At 39.9% G+C, this 20,486-nt stretch overlaps 1 protein-coding gene across 1 annotated transcript in view; it reads left to right on the top strand.

Annotated features, from left to right (window-relative positions):
* Positions 1-20,486, top strand: part of LOC124286450 (rap guanine nucleotide exchange factor 6-like) — a 164,640-nt gene that overhangs the window by 104,961 nt on the left and 39,193 nt on the right.

Consider the following 20,486-nt stretch of genomic DNA (forward strand, 5'->3'; position numbering starts at 1 on the left):
TGTACCTGTATTTGTGTGTCAAGGTTTTTGTTTGGATATCCTTCAGTTCTCAAGGTGAGTTTTGCCTGTTCTGATTCAAAACGGTCAGGATTTTGACAGCATATTTCCACACATTGTTATCCAGGCCTGGCATGCCTTCAGTGCCAGGCAGAGGCTGTGAAAGCATCTGGCACCGATCAGGTTCACTGGAGACTAGATCTGGAGAAATGACTTTCAATAACTTGATGTATAGAGCTGCATGCTGCATGCTGCAGTCTACTGTCCAGCATATACTTGTGTATTTAACATGCATTGTTTTTGTGGAAGGTATTATTGGAACATTAAACTCCTTCACTTAAGTCCATGTGCTCCTCAGCAAGGCAGGCCATGTGAGGGATGGCTGGCTTCCTGTTTCCTCAACTTAATTATACCAGGCTCCTTCGAATTCGAATTTGAGCTGCCTGAATACTTTAGCTGAAAGTTTTCTTGTGATAATTATTGCAGTATGGAAAACAGGACAAACCTAAAATATTGCTTGTCTTATGTCAACATAACCTTGGGGATTAGTCGGACCCATAATTTTCAAATATTTGAATACGATGGATGTTCTAACAAATATTTCACATAATGTTGCATCTTTGTGCACAATATGAAGCCAGTATGCTGGGTGTTTATTGTAATGTAAAGAAATATGTAACTGTTTGAAAGATTTTCAATGGCAAAGATAAGTTCTCAATATTCCTTCTGCTGAGAGCAGTTATGCTTCTGTTCTGATGACAATGTTCTTGGTATCATATATGTTCTGGCATACTTTCGTTATCAGTAATGAAAGAAAATGATATTTACTTGTTACTTGATGCTGACCAATTTACTTCAAGCTTCAGGATATTTTATTTCAAATGCCATGTCTTTCGTTCTGAGTATTCTCCCTTCGGATGATGGGATTAAATTAGAGGTTTGGGGTAGGATATGGCCTCTCTTTGATTTTTCCACATCAAACTGCTGGTTCAAAGTGTTTAAAGAAACTGGCTTCCCAGCAAACCAGGTTCTAATATGATTACCTGTAATGATTGTCTTTTCAATCCATCTTGTCAGTTTGTCATCAAAGGCTAGCATGTTGCTGTAATTTACTCTTTTGGGAAACCTCTTTCCTCGATTTTACCTGACAGGATATGTTTGTAATAACATCAACTGAGTGTACACTGGATGGTGGTGATATTATAGTTATCACAGTTTGGATTTTCAGTCTAAAACCGAAAGACATATCATACAACCAGTGTAACAACCATATGATGACGACTTTAGATGAATCAGTTCGCAAGCAAACTTCAGAGCGAGAATATTGATTTGAGATGACTTTGATTCAATCTGAACCTCTCACAGTCTGTTGTTTTTTTTTTGACAAGCTTACTTTATATTCTGGTATTTCAAACATGTAAAAATTTCCTTTCCTGGATTATCAAGGATGCTGGTACTGCTATAGTGAAACTGGTCAAGTAAGCATGCTCTGGTAAACTGTGGTGCAAGGTTAATGCATATGAATTGGACATGAATGGTTTGTTTTCTGTATAATATGCTTCTGTACATATTTCAGATGTGTTATGGATTTTGTGAGGGGAATATTGTCTTGCATGGATGGGTGCATTCTTTTTTACCGCAGAGTTTTGTGGGAGATAGTATTCATGCATTAAGAACTGTAAAACTGCAGACTCAGCAGGGTTTAATTAATTAGCAGTTATTAATAACATTCATTGTGTCTGTTTTCTACCTCCATCTGAGCGAAGACCTTTGTTCACAGATTGTACTAATCTGAACCATCTCGACCATATTGGCAATTCATTAACAAATTAACATGGAATAGTTGCCCAGGGGGTCTGAGAGCAGGTTGGGGTAACATAGAGGGGTATGTGTGATGTATGTCTGTGTGTAGGGGTGGGGTGTCTTGTGTGATGGGAGGTGATGATGACAGTGGGGGTCTGAGAGCAAGTTGGGGTAACATAGAGGGGTATGTGTGATGTATGTCTGTGTGTAGGGGTGGGGTGTCTTGTGTGATGGGAGGTGATGATGACAGTGGGGGTCTGAGAGCAAGTTGGGGTAACATAGAGGGGTATGTGTGATGTTTGTCTGTGTGTAGGGGTGGGGTGTCTTGTGTGATGGGAGGTGATGATGACAGTGGGGGTCTGAAAGTAGGTTGGGGTGACATAGAGGGGTCAGAGATTATGTGGACGGGATGGGGGAAGGAGCTTGAAAGGTACAGATGGGAGATGAAAAGTAGCACCAAATTTGGAGGAAATGTGTGGGATGACAGAACTAGGAACCAGGGAACTAGCCATGGTGGATACAGAATGAATGTGGAGACTGATTTAGTTCTGCACCAAAAACTTTCCTGTGAAAATTTAAGTCTTTAGAGACTCACTGAAAAAGAAAAATTACTTTTAAATTGAATTCTAGTTCTTAATTATAAATTACATGAATGGTGCACATCCATATTGCATGAAAGAATTACCATTTAGTACATTTCTTTCCCAAAGCATTGCAAGTGTGATTCAATGCTTCAAAGATAATTGATGCTGAAGTATGGCCATGAGTGTCTCCATTTCCACAACAGGGCCCTTTGAAGCTGTCCCTAGGTGCCACTGATACTGCTTCCCTGCTACTACTGATGTTGCCAGACATGGACTGGGTCATTCTGTTAACTACACATGTCTTAATCATGGCCTGTCAGGGCAGATTTGTTCACTCCATGCTGATGGCTTGAAGCCTTTGGAGAAATGGGGCTTTAAATACCTGGTCAAAATATGTGCTTTTCACTAGCTGCGATAGAAGGAACTAGTTAATAAAATAAATTATTTTACTGGCTCTCAGTGAATGTTATCAGCGCCTTTAGCCTTTAAAGTGAAAGCATCTGTCATGACTGGGCATATGTTGGCTTGGATGAAATTAACCTTAATTATTAATGTTATTATGTAGACATATTTACACATGTGACGTATATTACAGTTGAAAGTGGAATTCCTTTGAAAATAGGATAACATCAGATTTCTAATGCAAGGTTTGGATTAACTCTCCAGTCATGCTTGATTGTCTGTTATGGTGGGGGAATATTTCCGAGGCTTAGAAACTACCATGGATGCTAAAATTGTATCTGCTGGATACAAATGTTCGAAATAAACCACACGATAGGAAAGGAATTAAGTTCACTTACAAGGTGATTTTCCTGAAACAAATAGAGACATAAGTAATTTAAGATTCTCAAAATGCAAGCTGTGTTTGAATAGGCTCGAATATTCTCCATATCTGAATATTGATCGGTCATGAGAAATTTAGCTGGTGTACATTACATGCTTTAATACATACATTGATGCTGCAAAGTTGGAGAAACTGTTGTAAATGCCGCTGCTGCGACCTGGTAATGGTTATATATGTATACACTAATGATAATGGCCAACATTTCTTATCCAATCTGGAATGTTATAACAAGGGTATATGTTGATTAAGTAATGTAGCCTGTCATCCACAGACCACCGAGACAGATTTATTGCATGGCAGTTCGAAATAGTCACTGTTGTATAAATCAAGTATATTACCAGAATCCATGGCTTTCCAAACACAAAATGCTCATTTTCCAACTTGAAAAGATGCAAACATTCATTGAAAGCAGTTTTTGAATCATATACAGAAATGTAAGCCAATCCAGAGATTCATTCATGAATCACAGTTATTGTGAATTGCATGGCGTGACGAAACTTGTACCATACATCTTGTCATGTGTTTAGCCAGATCGATTTTGATGTAGTTATGAGGTGCTAACCAACTTTATGGCATTCCTGTCTCAGAATCTGTAATGTATTATACCATCATCCTCTCCATGAACAGCCCTGTAGAGGATCGGTACTGCAAAGTAAGCTATTTGTGCGTACATTGTCCTTCAAGGGAGACAACCATCACTCAAGTTGATGATGTTTGGTGAGACACTGATCTGGGACATGGCGTTCAGCTTCAGACTTTCTAAAGAGTTTGTTTGCCCAGACAGAATTATGTATGCAAGGATTCATCTAGACCTGCTCAGAGGTTGATTTTTGGCCCAAAGCCTGGAGCTAATGTCAGTAAAAAATTCCCAAATTGGAATTAATAATTTTCCAATCTATTTTTCAGAAATAGCTTTGCAGAGGTCACATGCATTTCACTGATAACAGAGCCAAGAAAAGGAAGAGGCTTTTATGTTAGTTTTATATTGTTGTTGTAGGAAATGAAATCTTTATGTAACCCTGAATTTAAGAAATTATGAAAATTCCAATTTTGAGCTAAATCCATTTAGTTTCTCAATTTGTCTGCCTTTCAAATTCTTGACCTTTATAACATTGTGGAGACTTTGTTAGAATCTGGAACATCAGTGTGTCATTAAATGATTATTCATTCTGTTGGAGGCAAGGACTACAGGTTTGTTTTCTGTGGTAGATATTATGATTTTTGGTAGATAAGAAGGCTTAAGTCTGGATGAATTTTTGGTAGATATGAAGGTTTAAATCTGGAAATATTTTTGATAGACATGAAGACTTAATTCTGGAGGTATTTTTGGAAGATGTTAGACATAATTCAGGTAGTGTTTCTTTTTGGTAGTCATGAAGGCAATTTTGAAGGTTCTGCGATGAATAACAATCCAACAACACACTAGTCATTAGTTTCGTACAATGTCGTCCTACGCATTGCTGACAGGAATTAGGTTGTAAGTTTGTTTTATCATTTGAGATGTGTTACAGTGGAGAGGTTCAGCACTGGAAGTATTGTTAATGTCAGGAAGGAAAAAATGATCTTGAGAAATGTTACCAGACGTGTTATCCTTAAGGAGACCGGAGTAATGTGCCCCCCTGACATTTCAGGCTTAATCATATACTGAACATGCCCACCTCTGATTTGACGTGATCATTGTGTATGGCCACTGTGCTGTACAAGCCTTTACGTTTGATGTCAGAGATGGTCGTTACCTCCTGAGGGCTGGCGAGCTGAAAACAACTCTGGAGTAGACCCCACAGCGCCACAATTCCCTGCCCACCTCAAACTTTAAACTTTGACTTTAATCAAGGCAAGACTCCCCCAGCAGTCCTTTAAGCCTTTGTGTGATTTTGTCCTTCGATGCCATTTGGGGCTGATGGAAAATAAATGTCTGCCTTGCCATGTAATACGGTAAGAATACAGTGGACAGTGCGATGCCTGTGAGGGTGATGGGTGTCTTGGTGTAGGAACATGGAAAGTCAGGGCCGGTACACAATAAGACAGCCTTTGGGAATATCTCCTTTCCTTTCCATCACCAGTCTTAATTAGCTTGCCTGTTGCCATATAGCTGGAATATTGCTGAGTGCGGCGTAAAACTAAACTCACTCACTCACACACACACACACTTAATTAGCTTGCCATTACTTCATGTCTTGGCACTGGTAGTATTTGACTTATTTGCTTTCAGAGGGCTGGAATGCATTATTACACTGGCTGAGTATACATACTTTCTATGTAATGGTCTTGTCAACAGGAACCACCAACTCGGGTGACATTTCAGCCACCATGTTTTTGTGGCTCTGCAGGTGTAATATCACTGGAGTTATCTCCCTTCGACTGTTGGGTTTTGTTTTTTGTATGACCAGTAGTGTTTAAATATAAGTGTATCCAGTAATGAAATTGAACATATTGGCCAGTTACTTCTTGCTGTGAAGAGTAATGAAATGATTATGCCTGTAATTGTGATTTCACAGTGTTTAATGACTTTGACATATGTGGTTAGTGTAATAGTGGCTCATAATTAGTTTGACATTTACTTGTGACTGTTGCCATTTTGAATTCATTTAAGTATGAAATTGGTGGGCATGGGTCTATAAATGTGTGTTAACCTAATGTTAAATCATAAGATTAATGCATGAATGTGTTGAAAATCTTTATTGTGTTGGCATACCATCCTTGTTAAAGATAACATCAGTCGTGAGGGGAATCTCAAGTACCGGTACTTGTCAATACGTCCAGTCATCAAAAAACCATCCATGGCCATTCATCAAATGAGAAATGTCCTTCAGTCACTCATGTTCTTCAAACACCTCATCCTTCAGAATAAAGACTTTCATAACACTGAAGACACATGGACTTTTGACCCCCATCTTCCATATGTCTTGCTTTGTGTTGGGCACAAACTGTTGATTCTTCCCCATTCAGTGTTGAGCATTAACACTGAATGTACACTATCTAAATATTCTCCTGAGATGGGGGGGAGAGGGGAATGTGGAGGCAACCTTTCACTCTAGTTACAGTAGGGTATCACACATACCTGCATCACTGGAGAGGAAGACGACCATGGTATGTTACAACTCAAGATAATGGTCTCCACGTTTTCTGGGAGATTGACACTTTCAGATGGCATCTACACAAGTTAGTGTTGTTTATACCCTGCAGTGTGTTCTGTATGCGATGCTAAGATAAAGTTGTCTCCCAGTTTGGACATTTTGTGCATAGAGTTGAAATCTGGATCCACCCTGACAATAATCAGGTAGAGAGAACAACAGAGACAGGCATGCTGACGATAAGTTAAAGGTGGGATAATTTTATAGGACTTTGTAGTGTGTAAGTTGTAAGGAATAGTTGTTTATCTGTGAGATAAGTCTGGGTTAATTTTAATTTTTCAGATCAGTCTTGTCAGCACACATATACATGTATCTATTTCTGTCGATCAGTGAGTGTAACATTGATGTTATACTTAATTCAGTTAGTGTTTAACTTTAGGTGGCGTTTCACATACGAGCTGTGGTACTATTATCATGATTATGACTGGGATTATATTCCATCTAAACCACACCACTGCAGTGTTGGTGTCATCTCTCAGTGATCTACATGTGCTGTTAGTCGGGTGCCTTGGCAACAGCCATCTATTATCACAGGGTTTCTAAATGCAGCAAATCAATAAGATACATCAAACAATCTGTTTTCAGAAACAGTAATTACTGATGTGGATAAACCAGAATATATCTGACTTCAAATGATTTAAGTGTGCACTTGCGAGTCAGCAGGAAACTTTGTGTGGCTCCTCCTCTGCATTGTCTTCCTAATGGGATGGGTGGGTCCCTTTGACGAGGTATTCATCGAGTCACTACCTTCCTTGTTGGGCAAGATGGTCCTACCATATCTCACAGTCCGCACAATGTTCTCACTGTCTATGATTTCCCAGGAAGATCCTACAAAAGCTTACTTGGTTTTGGTGTTTTTGCATCGCAACAGATATCCTGATTTTGTGCTTTCTTCTATATTAAACCCCATTCCTGAACGTTAACCCAATATCACCATACAATTGTAGTGCCTCACTATCCATGTGACTCATCTGATTTGTGTATTAAGTGTTGGCTTGCCACTCAGAAAACCTTGGTTTGATTTCCCACATGGGTACAATGTGTAAACCCTGTAGCCCTGATGTGGTAATTGCTGGAATATTGCTAAAGGTAGCACTCTCACTCACTCAAACACTCACTCACTCACTCACTCACTCACTCACTCACTCACTCACTCACTCACTCACTCACTCACTCACTCACTCACTCACTCACTCACTCACTCACTCACTCACTCACTCACTCACTCACTCACTCACTCACTCACTCACTCACTCACTCACTCACTCACTCACTCACTCACTCACTCACTCACTCACTCATCGGGAACACAAAGTCTGGATGACAGTCATGTGTGCCATCATTGGATATCTTATCACCTTTGTATATTCTTGCTTGTCAGTTCTATTTCATACAACAGTCACCCAAAACTAAATGTCTGACCCTTTGGATGCTGCGGTACCCATTGTTGAAAGCAGCAGCTGAAGACATACACTGCATCAAATCTATGTCTTGACAGGGAGTGCTCTGTCTTCATTAGCCCTTGCTCGTGATAATGTGGCTAATTATTGTGTCTGTAAATTAGTTTAATGAATCATTAGATAGTGTTCCCTTTGTCCTTAATAATAGACTGTTTTGCTAATATGCTGATAACAAGGAACTACAAGGAAACGTCGCATCAAGGCTTGTAAACGTTTGTTAATGAACACTGTGTACTGAAAATGAAAGTTTCACACTGTCACAGTAGAGTTGGTCGTACAAGAACTAAAGTCTTGGTGTCAACACAACTGAACACAGTCCATCAGACAGGTTGATGAACATTTCTTTCTGAGCTGGAGCCAGGTCAATGTCCATGTAATTTTCTTTACCAAATCTTTGATTGTTTGTCCAACTTGCTCCAATTCAATGGTGTGTATTTATCCAAGCAATTTTTGACTTCCTACCTCGCCTATCCGCCTCGCCATCTTTGTGAGGATTCTCTTGACTAACATCCTAATCTTCTCCCTGATCCTCTGTTTGCTGCCTCTATAGATACACTTGGCACCAAGGGCCCAGGGCTGCTCCCAGCACACACAGTATTGTAACACACCAGGAGTACTGTATATGACATCTAGTAATCAATATCTCTAGGTGATTTGGAAGGGGTGTTCCCCTTTGTGATGCGTCGTTGATGAGGGAGGAACACATTCTGAATACATTCAGACTCACTGAGTTTTACAGACATTACAAACATCTTTCATCACTTGCCAATGATGCAGTTTTTCACTGATAATATTTTATAAATCTTTGTGCTCATATTATGGACAGGAAAGTTACTATTTTTGAAATTATTTGTGTCCATTTTCTTAACTTATTGCTTATTCATTCTGTCCTTAGGTGTTTATTGTGGTATTGAGTATATTGAGTTACTGTAAACTAGCGGTCCATGGATGACGAGGCAGTAATCAGTTCTTGATTGTTGAGAATAATGTGAAATTGGTGCTCTCACAGTTTGAGCAAAAGCGTACCTTCACGAAAATGGTAAGCGGAAGTTGTACGCGCATGGAATGAGGTGAAATAAGCATGCCAGTTTGTTGACACGTGATCGTCCAGCTACAATAAATATGACATTTAGCGAAACAAAATATATTGTCCATTTTCTGTCAACTACACTTCATTTCGAGGCGTGAGTAGATGCATTATGATTGTGTTTTCTGTGAATAATGAGGACCGAAGTTATGGTTATCGGTATCTGCCAGTTGTCTTGTGGTCTGAGTTGGCTGCAATTAGGACCCCATCGCCGGGGTCGGCTTATGTCCGAAACACACCATTTTGACACTGATTTTAAGGGTCAAGTTATCTATGAGATTGGCTTATCTACGGTAATATACGGTACTATTCAAAACAGGTTAAACAAGAACACTCGATTCTTTCATATTGTGAGATGAACTATAACTATATGAAAGATATTGTAAGTTCTTTTGAGCAGCATATGTTGAATGCCATTTTGATTGGCTGTAAATTAATGGTCTAAATATGATTAACTTTATGTTGTTGTTTTTTGTGAAGACACAAAGCACTTTATAGAGAAATAATGTTTATGGAAGAATTTAAATGTGAAGATGAAATAACTCCTCCTTTATGACTATGATCAAAAGAGCTTCACTTCCTTTAAAGTCCTTTCCCACTATAGCTGTTGACAAAGACGGCCATTGTTGTGTTTATAGGTATGTCATATCTAGGCACCATGAAACAAACACAGGCATTTTCTATCAAACTAAACTGCCTGCTGGTTGTGCATGAACCCCTCAGGGGTAATGGGTCAGTACTGATGGAGCCAGGTACAGAAATAGAGTATCCCTACTTGTTAATCAAGTTGATTCAAAGTCATGTCTTCTGTGCATTGTGTGAAAATGTGCAATATATACTTACATCTCTCTAGCGTGCACAGCCCATGTGTTGATGATGAGGTGAGGTGAAATTGGGTTTAACGTCGTGCTTGAGAATATTTCGCTCATATGACGACGTGCATGCCCGTGTATGTGTATGTGGGGCTGCTTGTACTAGCCCAGACTGAAGCTGGTTTTATAGTGTTAGCCCACTGAGATACCATGCCGCAGTGAAGCATGAATACCCCACTCAGACACATTATACTGACTCCGAGCTGACCAGTCCTTGTTGTACCCATTAATGCCGAGCGCCAGACAGGGACCAACAAGTACCATATTTTAACATCTTTTGGTATGACGTGGTCGGGGATCGAACCCGTGACCTTCCGCTCTCCGGGCGGACGCTCTAACCACTACACCAGGGAGGCGGTCGTTTTGATGATGAGACATGGGATTAGCATTAGCTGGATGCGACTTCATAAGGGCCGAAAGTTAGAGGCCAAATTCTTTTTCATTGATCCTATGAGTATGAGTGGAAGTAAGACTAAACAGTTGATGACAAATGTTTGGTACAGTAATTATTCTTCTGCCATGGGAAACTATATATATTTGACAATGTGTTTCATAGTTTTTGGCTTTGTATGTTTGTATCAATCTGCAGGTTCAATCTATCTGTAACAATGCACACTTCACAAAATACCTGTGCGTGACAAGGTTGTAATGAAAGACCTGTGTGATGGTAATGCTCCCATGACGATCTGGGACAGAATTATGACTGGTCTTCAACTATCCATGGCTGTTGTAGTAACAACTGAAGGGATTGGGTGGTCAGGTGTGCTGACATTGTTGACACGTCATTGTATCCCATATGTGTCGCTTGATAGTCACTGTATGTGTAATCCGTGAAGACCCGGGTCAGAATACTGATCTTCAGTAACCCATGCTTGTCGTAAGAGGCGACTAACGGGATCAGGTGGTCAGGCTCGCTGACTTGGTTGACACATGTCATCGTTCCCAATTGCTCAGATCGATGTTCATGTTGTTGATCACTTGACTGTATTGTCCAGACTCGATTATTTACAGACCGCTGCCATAGAGCTGGAATATTGCCGAGTGCGGCGTAAAACTAAACTTACTCACTCACTCACTGTATTTGTTTGCTGGAATATTTCTGAGTGTACTTTCAACAGCAAACAAACAAAGAAGTACATAATGAGTTTCAAAAGAGATACTTTGAGTGTTTTACTCAAATATGTTTCTTTGCTAAATCTATAAACCAGATATGACCAGGAATCTACTAAATGCCAAGTTTTTCTTCATGAATGTTGGATAAAATTGATCATATTGATATTGTAATTACACGAAAAATGTTTTGAAATAAGATTGAATTTAACATTATATTGAATGCATGTGACTAGTTTGAATGCATGATTTTTATCTGATAGAATATGTAACATGACAATGTTGGACCATATGTTACCACGTGTCATGATCTGTTGTTTGGGTATGCTATCTAGGCAAGTTGATAAACAGCTTTTATACACCACACCATTGCTGGAACTTGTTTATTTGATGTCCTTTGTGTGTAGTTATCTGTCTATCTCATACTGCTGGAAACCATTGATGTAGAAAAATATCCTTTTGTGTGAACCTACACACCCTGCTGGGTTTGCTGGAGTCCTGGTTTGATGGTCGAACATCAACTTTGTGATTGTGTTATTAACTTCAAGAAGATTAAGTTTTGTGGTCAGGTAATGCTAATTTGTTTTGTGTAATTTAACAGTTAGTGTTTTGCTTCATGCTTATCCTTGTTGATGTGTTCACACACAGATGGGAAATTACTGGTTTGAAGATTTGCTGTCTGCGATTTTAGCCGCTAGTCCTAAGCCTGAGTCAAGACAAACTGTGCTCAGTCAGCTGATAAGTATAAGATAAGACTAAACTAATAAATATCATGCTAAGAATCATGTTCATACTGGTAGACTTAACAGTTTTTGTAAGAGACCCATAAAACATAGTTTGTTTCATTACTGTGACATCAGGTTCCTGTTATCGTAATGTAATTGTTACTGTTGATGAACATGGAGGGATTCTTTTTACCAGATCATGAGATGTAATCAGCAATAATTAATAATAAATACATTAAGTGTGTGTTTGTTACCTTTTTGTACAAAGTTCTTGTGAGATAGGGCAGTGGGGAAGCACAGTACTTTAAGTGTTGGCATCGCCACATGGGTACAATGTATGAAACCCATTCTTGTTTTCCTCAAGGATATGTCTGAAATTTTTCTGTAAGAAACTAAAACTCTCACTCACTCACTCACTCACTCACTCACTCACTCACTCACTCACTCACTCACTCACTCACTCTCACTCACTCACTCACTCACTCACTCACTCACTCACTCACTCTCAGATATTCGGCTCTCTCTCTCTGTATGTGGGTTTATAGAAGTGACAGGCGGTCAGGCTCGGTGACTTGTTTCATAGCTTGTCATCGGACCTATGGGTTATGGATCGTTGACCCTAGTGTCAATCAGTGCATTGTGTGGTCCAGATTTGGTAATTACAGACCACTGTCATGTAGCTGAAATATTGCTAAGTACCGCATATACACACACAGAGTTCGCATGGTTGGCTGTGTTCAGGGATGCCATTCTGAAGCCATTTACTTGTACTGTTATTACCTGATGTTCCTTAAAGGCCTCTAAAGATTTGTATATTTATATGACAGGTGAAATACTGAACATGACGTTAGCTGTAATCTGGTTCAACAGGACCAGGGATGTGCACTTGACAACCTTGCGAGTCTCCCAGCACTTATCTTGTAGATAAATACATAGATTAGTACAAGTACACCTGACTCCAGCACATCACTACGGGAAGTTACCTGTCTACACCAGTGCACATCAAAGCTGTAAAACAATACTTTGAGTGTGACAACTGATACCATGCAGCATAACGGGTCTGCTAGAGTTTCAAGAAACATTAAATATTGAAACTCTCCTGCCTGTAGTTCCTATTGTCCCAGTCCTTGCTGTCACTCTGTGCAACAGTAATGACCCCAAGAGATCAATATTTTGTCAGGAATTAGTGGATTAAGTCCTTGTAAGAGTCTAGCCTGTGGTCAAGGCAGGGCTGTCTGATGGGTGGTGCTTGTGTTCTACCCTCACTGGTCCAGAGGTAAAGAGACACAAGGTCTATTGATGGGTGGTAGTTGTGGTGTTCTAACCTGACTGGTCCAGAGGTAAAGAGACACAAGGTCTATTGATGGGTGGTAGTTGTGGTGTTCTACCCTCACTGGTAGAGGTAAAGAGTAAAGATGACTACCCTCACTGGTCTATTGATGGATGGTAGTTGTGGTGTTCTACCCTCACTGGTACAGAGGTATAGAGACGCAAAATCTATTGATGTGTGGTACTCGTGGTGCTACCCTTACTGGTACGGAGGTAAAGAGACGCAAGGGCTGTTAGATGGTTGTATGCTGTGCTACAAGACCCTATGTGTAGAGGCAAAGACATATAGGCTGGCATCTTAACAGAAAGCCCCAATTATGTTCCACAGTGGATACGTCTTTATGAAAATGTAATCCATGGCTGCCTTTTGACTCCAGGGGGGACTTGTGAAGGGTGACCTGGACACTATGGTTAGGCTTTCAGGCAGAACAGGTTTTGTTGAATAGAAAGATAACATTTTGTATACATGCTTTGTAGAGCCTGTTCAACCAACATTATAAAAAATTGAAAGATAATAATTTGTGTATACTCGGTACAGGCTGTTCACCTGGTAATATCACATACTGTGAGGTGATGTCTGGAATATGCATAACTGTGCATTCTACCATATCATGGTTTCCTGACTCATACTATTGAATAAAGGAACAATATTATCTGGGGTAATAGCAGGAAAAACTTGGGCTGATGTATGTTGATAGTTGAAATCGTTTATGGTTGTGAAACTGTTTCAAGTATCCAGCACAAGAGTTGGTGAACTGTGAGGATTGGTGACAGTGGTCAGCTGTGTTTTGTATGATTATATATTTCTCTATACGTGTGTTGCTTGTGGTGAATTTCATGCACTGGTGTGAGTATGCTACTGAATTGATACAGCAGTATTTTCTGTCCTCCAAGGCAACATTATGAAGTAAACTTGTAAAGACATTATGGCTGTGCAGTTGACACTGTAACTGATCTGAGGTAACAGGCCTGTAATTGATTGATTTCAGTCATGAATAACCTGTGATCTTGGTTATCAAATCAGCTCAACTGGTCTCTCACATGACATGCTGTCTGCTCTGTGGAGGCAATAATTTCACCTTCGCATGATTTGTCCAGTTTGTGTCAGCCAAGTCCTAAGCCATTTAACCACGAACAGACGGCAGTAATCTGGTCTTCTCTAGGGGGTGTGAGCAGAGCGGATTTGAAACAAATATCTCTGTATGTGTAGATAAAGATGACTGTATGGGTTAATTGGGTTTGAAAGTTCATTGTTAGGGTACACCATGGCAGAGATACAATGTAATTCATCCTGTGAGGTCATAATCAATTAGTCCAATCCGCCCACCACCCCCTGAGGCCAAGTGAGTCAGCCCTTCATGTATGAATGGCTCAGTCTGTCAGGTGGCAGACGACAGCCAGGTATTGTAGAAGGCTCAGCTCACCTCCATTTCAACCTTCGATCCTGATTCAGTTTGCTGCTAACACCTGGGTCTGTTGAGTTCTGTGACCACTGACTGACCGGTGTGTCTTCATCCACCTGCGTGATGATCGATATGGAAGGTTCTGTGCGTGTGCCCATTGTGGCATTGTAATTGGTCACTGCAGTTTGTGACTCACTACTAGAGAGAGGTGTTGTCACATGGCGCGTGGCGCCCTATCAGATAATTAGTAAACATGAAGAATGATTCATAATATTGTGCAGTATGGAGGTTTGTTTGCACATATGTCGTTCATTTCATGTTGCTGTGTCCTCAATTCATGACAGTTGACTATATTCGAGGGATGTCACAGGACGGGATTCTTCGGACATACAGTCATGTTTATAAACATTGAACAGCCTGGCCTTTGTTGTGACGGGTAAAGGCAGTCTTAACACTGGATGCTCTTGAGTTAGAGTGCTGGGATATTTGGTACCAGAGCAACATTTGGCCTGCTACAGTGACCCACTGTGTTGTGTGAGTGGGTTTGAATTGACAGATTCTAATTACCCAGGCTGATTGTAGTTAATGTGTATCACATTGTGCTCACAGTCACAACTGTGGTCTGAAGGGCTGGATATTTTCACAGTGCAAGTGCTGGTGCGTGATTTGGCAACATTTGAGAAGCAGATTTGGGAGCATGGATATGACAAAAAGTGCTGAGACTTCATCCTTGTTTATAGTGGCTCTTAGCGTCAGAGGGTAATCCAGGTGATATACAACAACTCTGTTGTCAAGCTACAAACTGTGTTAACAGTGAAGCACATGACACAGGCAGTGGTGGTGCCCACGGCTTGACAACATTGCCTTTGCTCAAACTTTTCTAAAATAAAAACAAAACAAATTAATCCTGTCATCAAGCACTGGGATTTTGTCTTGAGGATCATACAGACTGGATTAGTGCACAAGAAAAGTTGTAATTTTCAAAGGTCAGGATCTTACCAGGGATGGACAATGGTTTTTGGTGCATAATGCTCATATAGATTGTAGTGCTGAGTATGCTCATATACCTGGTTGGACATTCAGAGCAGGAGGATGAAGAGGTGTTGGTCCATCCCCCTGGGGGTACACATGATGACCCTGGTGACCCACAGGGTACATGTGACCCTAGTGAACCAGGGGTAGAGGGAAGGGAGCCCGAGTGGCAGGGGTGTTTGGAGTGTGCAGACCCTTGCAGTGGGCATGGATACCTGCAGGATGAGGAGGAGGACAGGTTGGTATATCAGTCACTATAGTTATAATCATGAATTGGGAAAGTGTCAATCAGTATGTTGATGATTTTTACCAACATTTGATGGATACTTTGGATATATTCAGGTCCTTGATAACTGTCCCGAAACAGAAAGCAGGACAGGTTGGTTCACGATCCTTGGTTACAGTCCTCAGTATAGTGATAATGCCGCAGTTTAGGACTCAATATTCTTGGTTAAGTTTCCGTATAATAGTATCTCATTGGGTCAGGCGCATCTAATTCATTGTTAAATTTACAAAATTGGAACCACAAATTTACAATAAAATTATCCTCCCTGCGGGCAATGTTATAAATCACTTGCTCATCTTCTATTCAAAAATATTTCTGGAATATGACAGGTGAATCATAGTTTAACTTTCAGATTTTGACAGTAGAGATTGATAAATGGTTGAGAAGCTCATTACTTTGTCTCCAACTAATGTCATTATTTTCTAATGTGTGTTTAAATAGGGCCATAAACCATGGAGTATCTGAACTGCAAAATCATGAACAAACATTTGACGTATGACACGACACAAACTGCCGTATAATGTCACCAGGGTTACCTCCACGGAGACATTAAGTGGAATTCTATTGCTTTCTGTTGTTTAAAAAAGACTGAACCGTCCAGGACGAGCCTTGCACTGATTTTCATCTCATCACTCGTAAGGAGGGAAGCTCACGTATATATTGGAAGTGTTTGGCCAACTCGACGAGATGGTATAGGAGATTTCTGAGGCGTGACACTGAGCCGGTGTCAGGTATGCCTTGCCATGACTCATGTTCAGCTCATGACATGTACATGACAAGTGACATGGTGGTCGGATGAAGCTTACGGTTTAGTACACTGGAATCAACAAGCTCCTAAGCCTTAAATAGTGAAAACAAACACTGCTTCTTCTCTTAGATATCAGGATATTTGTTTTGGTGTCTTGTTAGACTTCAGTGAGAAAATATTTTGCTGCCCGATTTCCTGTCATTAGAATAGGTAACAGTAGAATGGACCGATTAAAGAATTTAGACATAGGAAACATGATTTAAACGTTGCACAAATTAATGATGACATATTTTTCAATGATTAAAATAAATTGTTGTTGTTGGCCAACAATCACATATATTTGCCATAGCAACTGGGTTAATCACTTGTCTGCTTTTTCTTATGTCGGAAGGACACATTTTATTGCACCTACAGCTTTGTATTATGGCTTATTCCTTTGTAGATAAATAATCAAAGGTATTTTTCACTTTGTGTGCTTGACAATTTATTTAATCCTGCCATGTTGTTTGATTTGAATGTCAATAAAGACCAATTCATGGCTCATTTGATTAATGTTGATAAAGTGGACCCAGGTGAACTTGTAACCTTTGTCCTTCCTTCTGATCGATTGTCAGCCAACCCACTTACCTACTAGATATCCATCTCGGCATATCAAATCAAGGTATATCATTTCAAGAAATGATCCAGGTTGTGAGTGATAATCTCACTTTGAACCCCAGGGTGTTGGCACATTACCCCAAGATAGAGAGATAACCAGGTGGGACTGGCATAGAACCATGCAGGGTACACTGTGGAAACAGTTCACACAATGCTAGCCTGTAACCCACACCATAATGATAGAGGGGAATCTAGGCCCTTCTTTACTTACACGGTCGTTTACATGCCAGCTGAATGTGGAGATAATGTGATCATTTCTAAGGTTGGGGGGGTATAATCAGCAGTGACCATCTTTGTTGGTTGATTTCCAGTACAAACATCAGTTGAAGCAGTTGTGGTTGAGTAGGTGTTGTTACACTGTAAAGAAATAAAGATCAAATTCTTGCCTTTCTTTATGATGTTCGACAAAAACATCACTTTGTGTTGTTGGGTGTTGTCAACTGTGTCATTATGTCTTAAACATCATTACAGTGTGATGTTGCTGTTGAGTCAGTAATCTTCCACACATTTCATCGTTCTTGCCACCTGGGGGATTGAGGCTGAAGGCTTTTAAGGTTGCTATTTTGATATTTCTTTTGTTATTTTGAGAATGCAGATGTGGAAACAATGACGAATGCAAATGGACAGATAGGAGTCACAAAGATGTCAAAAGTGTCTCTACTTTGGGTGGTTGCCATCATTTCATGCCACATGGGGCAAATATTCCAGCCTGAGCATGATATACATGAAATATGGCTTTGTTTCAAGATGAGTGATGGTTTGGAGATTTAATGTGTTGTTTCCATCATATTGCTATTTTCTCAGGTGTTAGAAAACCAGGCAGAAGTCATATATTTATGTGATGTTTTAATTCTGGTCATAAGGATGTCTTTTGTATAAAAGTGTATCGAGTGTATTGCTTTAGTGATAGTGAGGATAGGTCACCACAACAGCTGTCTTTATTTGAGCTAAATTAACCTGGTAGACGTCATACTTGTGTCGTCAACACAGACACTGATCAGTCTAGAGTTACTTCATTACAACACAATAGCTATTACCACAGTTACACGTCAGTGATTAGCACATGGGTGGACATTGGAGACGGAGCCAGTCATGCTTTATCAGGCACGACATCCCCTCTTCCTCCCAAACCCACCCCTGACCTCCCCCAAGTCCTGGCCTTTGATGTGTTTGTGGGGGACCCTTGTGGGTGTATTTAGCCATTATCAACACATACCCGCAGCTCATGACTGGGACAAACAAGTCTAGCAATAGCTTGACCAACTAACACAAACGTTGACTTATCTTGTAACATTTGGATCGCACACCAAACAAATATGAGGAACAACAGCAGGTTTCGTTGACTGGGGCAAGGGGATAAGGGTTTGAAGCCTGAGTTGATGAACACAAGAGTGGGTGGATTTGGTTGGGGTGGATTCTTTCCTAAATTCTGGTGTGAGAAGTCAGATTTTGAGAAAGGACTGATGTGTGTACCTTGGATGAAGCTGTGGAGTATTTGAGGATGTAACACCAGACCCAGTGTATGAGATATGTATGTTTTCAATATATGTATCGAAACAAGATCTTGGTTTATGGTTGTGATGATGTATGTTCTTGTAGGACATACTTGGTGAAGTGTCTTATGATTTGTGGATAAAATATTTTTGCCTGAAACCACCAAAGATACCAGACATTGTATTCTATATTGAAATACCATGAATAATCTTTTGTTGTTTTAAGCTGTAAAATGTGGAAATGTTTCACATAAACCAAATAGTACGGGTCAACAAAATCGAGTCCTCTACCAGATTCCCACTTGATGTATCTCGTGGGAATAAAACTGTCAGCCTTCCCCCAGGGACTGAATATTGTTCATTCAGCCGTTTCAGTGCTGAATAAGCATTAAACTTGCTTGCCAGTTTGAGTTGGGTGTACAGGGTGTGCTGGCGTGGTGTACGCTGCCTGTATTGTTGCTTGTTGGTCTTATCTGTTACATACAATATTGCCAATAACAGCTTCTGTGGGAAAGTCACACATGAGCCTGCTGGTTCTCACCCCTTGTAACGGTTCACGTAGTAGATGCTGTAGACACTGTTGTAGGTGCTGATCATGTTGCTGAAGAGAACTTTATTGAAGGAGTTTTGTATTTACGTTTAGTTATAGAATTTAAGTTCTTGAAAAGTGTAAAGGATTATTTCTGGTACTTAAACATGTTAAAAGTTTATTAGGGTTTTAGGAGATGGCAAGATGTTTGAAACGGGTGTGATGGCTGAAATTTGATATTGTTTATGAAGTTTTCTTGGAAAGAAGTATCCATAACTACCTATCTACAGTACACTGAAATTCATGGTTTTGATTTCCGATGTGCAATTCATACTAATCTACTTGACATCTTGAGTTTAATATAAGTATCATTCCACTTTTCCTTCATTCCTAGAATACAGGACACTGTGGGATATTATTGCAGTGAAATACTATTTTTATTCTGTCTGATGTCTGCTTCCTGTGAAGTGGGCGTGCACTTGGAGTCGGAAGTAAGCTTAGGGAGGTTAATCCTCCGGGCATTGCAAGGGTCAGAAAACAGTATGTTGTCGCATGTACGCTTAAGTTAGATCAGGCTTATACACACAGTCCTGGCTTTGCTGGATGATCAGAAATCAGAAAAATAGTCTTGGGAGGGACAATTTGTTTGCCAGGTATTATCAGTGCATTTGGAAAGCTAGTTAACCTAAAATCATTTATTGTGAAAATGAGGATGTGTGGATGTCTAGACGTGGCAACTTGTGAATATGAAATGGAGGTTTTATTTGAAATATACTTCATGTAATTTGAAATTCACTTTTGATGAGAAACCATCACATTATTCATCACCAAGCCAGAGATTTCTTCATTATGGAACTTTGAGGGCCAACAGATGATATCAGTCAGACCATAAAGTCCAATTAGAACCTGTACAATCATATCACAAACAAACAAATCACTCGTGTGTTTTCTAATTGGCAAGAAATTTTGCAGACCTTGCTCCATCCATCAGATACTAAATGGGTGTTTTGGTGACCAAGTGGTTCACTTGTCAATGCTAGCTTTGATTATATTTCTTGTATGTCCTTGCTGTCATGTTGCTAAAATATTGCTTAAAGCTCTGTGAAAAAGTCACACACTTTTAAAAAGTAATGTCTTACCTATTTGGCCAACAATCATATTGACAACCATGATTGTATTTTTGTCAAAAGCTTTCCCGAGAATGAACTGAGCAAGTGTTTTTGCACTTTTTAAAAAACGTTGAAAGTCATCAAAAATGTTTATCAACAGATTAAAATGTTTTCCTCAAGCAATCTGTATGTGATATGTTGCATACATTGTGTCATTCACAGTAATATGTTTACAGGTGCTGTAGTACTATTAATAATTAAACATTTTTCTGTAACAGTTGACA

The sequence above is a fragment of the Haliotis rubra genome, unplaced genomic scaffold, assembly GCF_003918875.1.
Source record: "Haliotis rubra isolate DU_JTF1 unplaced genomic scaffold, ASM391887v1 Scf383, whole genome shotgun sequence".
Classification (NCBI taxonomy): Eukaryota; Metazoa; Mollusca; class Gastropoda; order Lepetellida; family Haliotidae; genus Haliotis; species Haliotis rubra.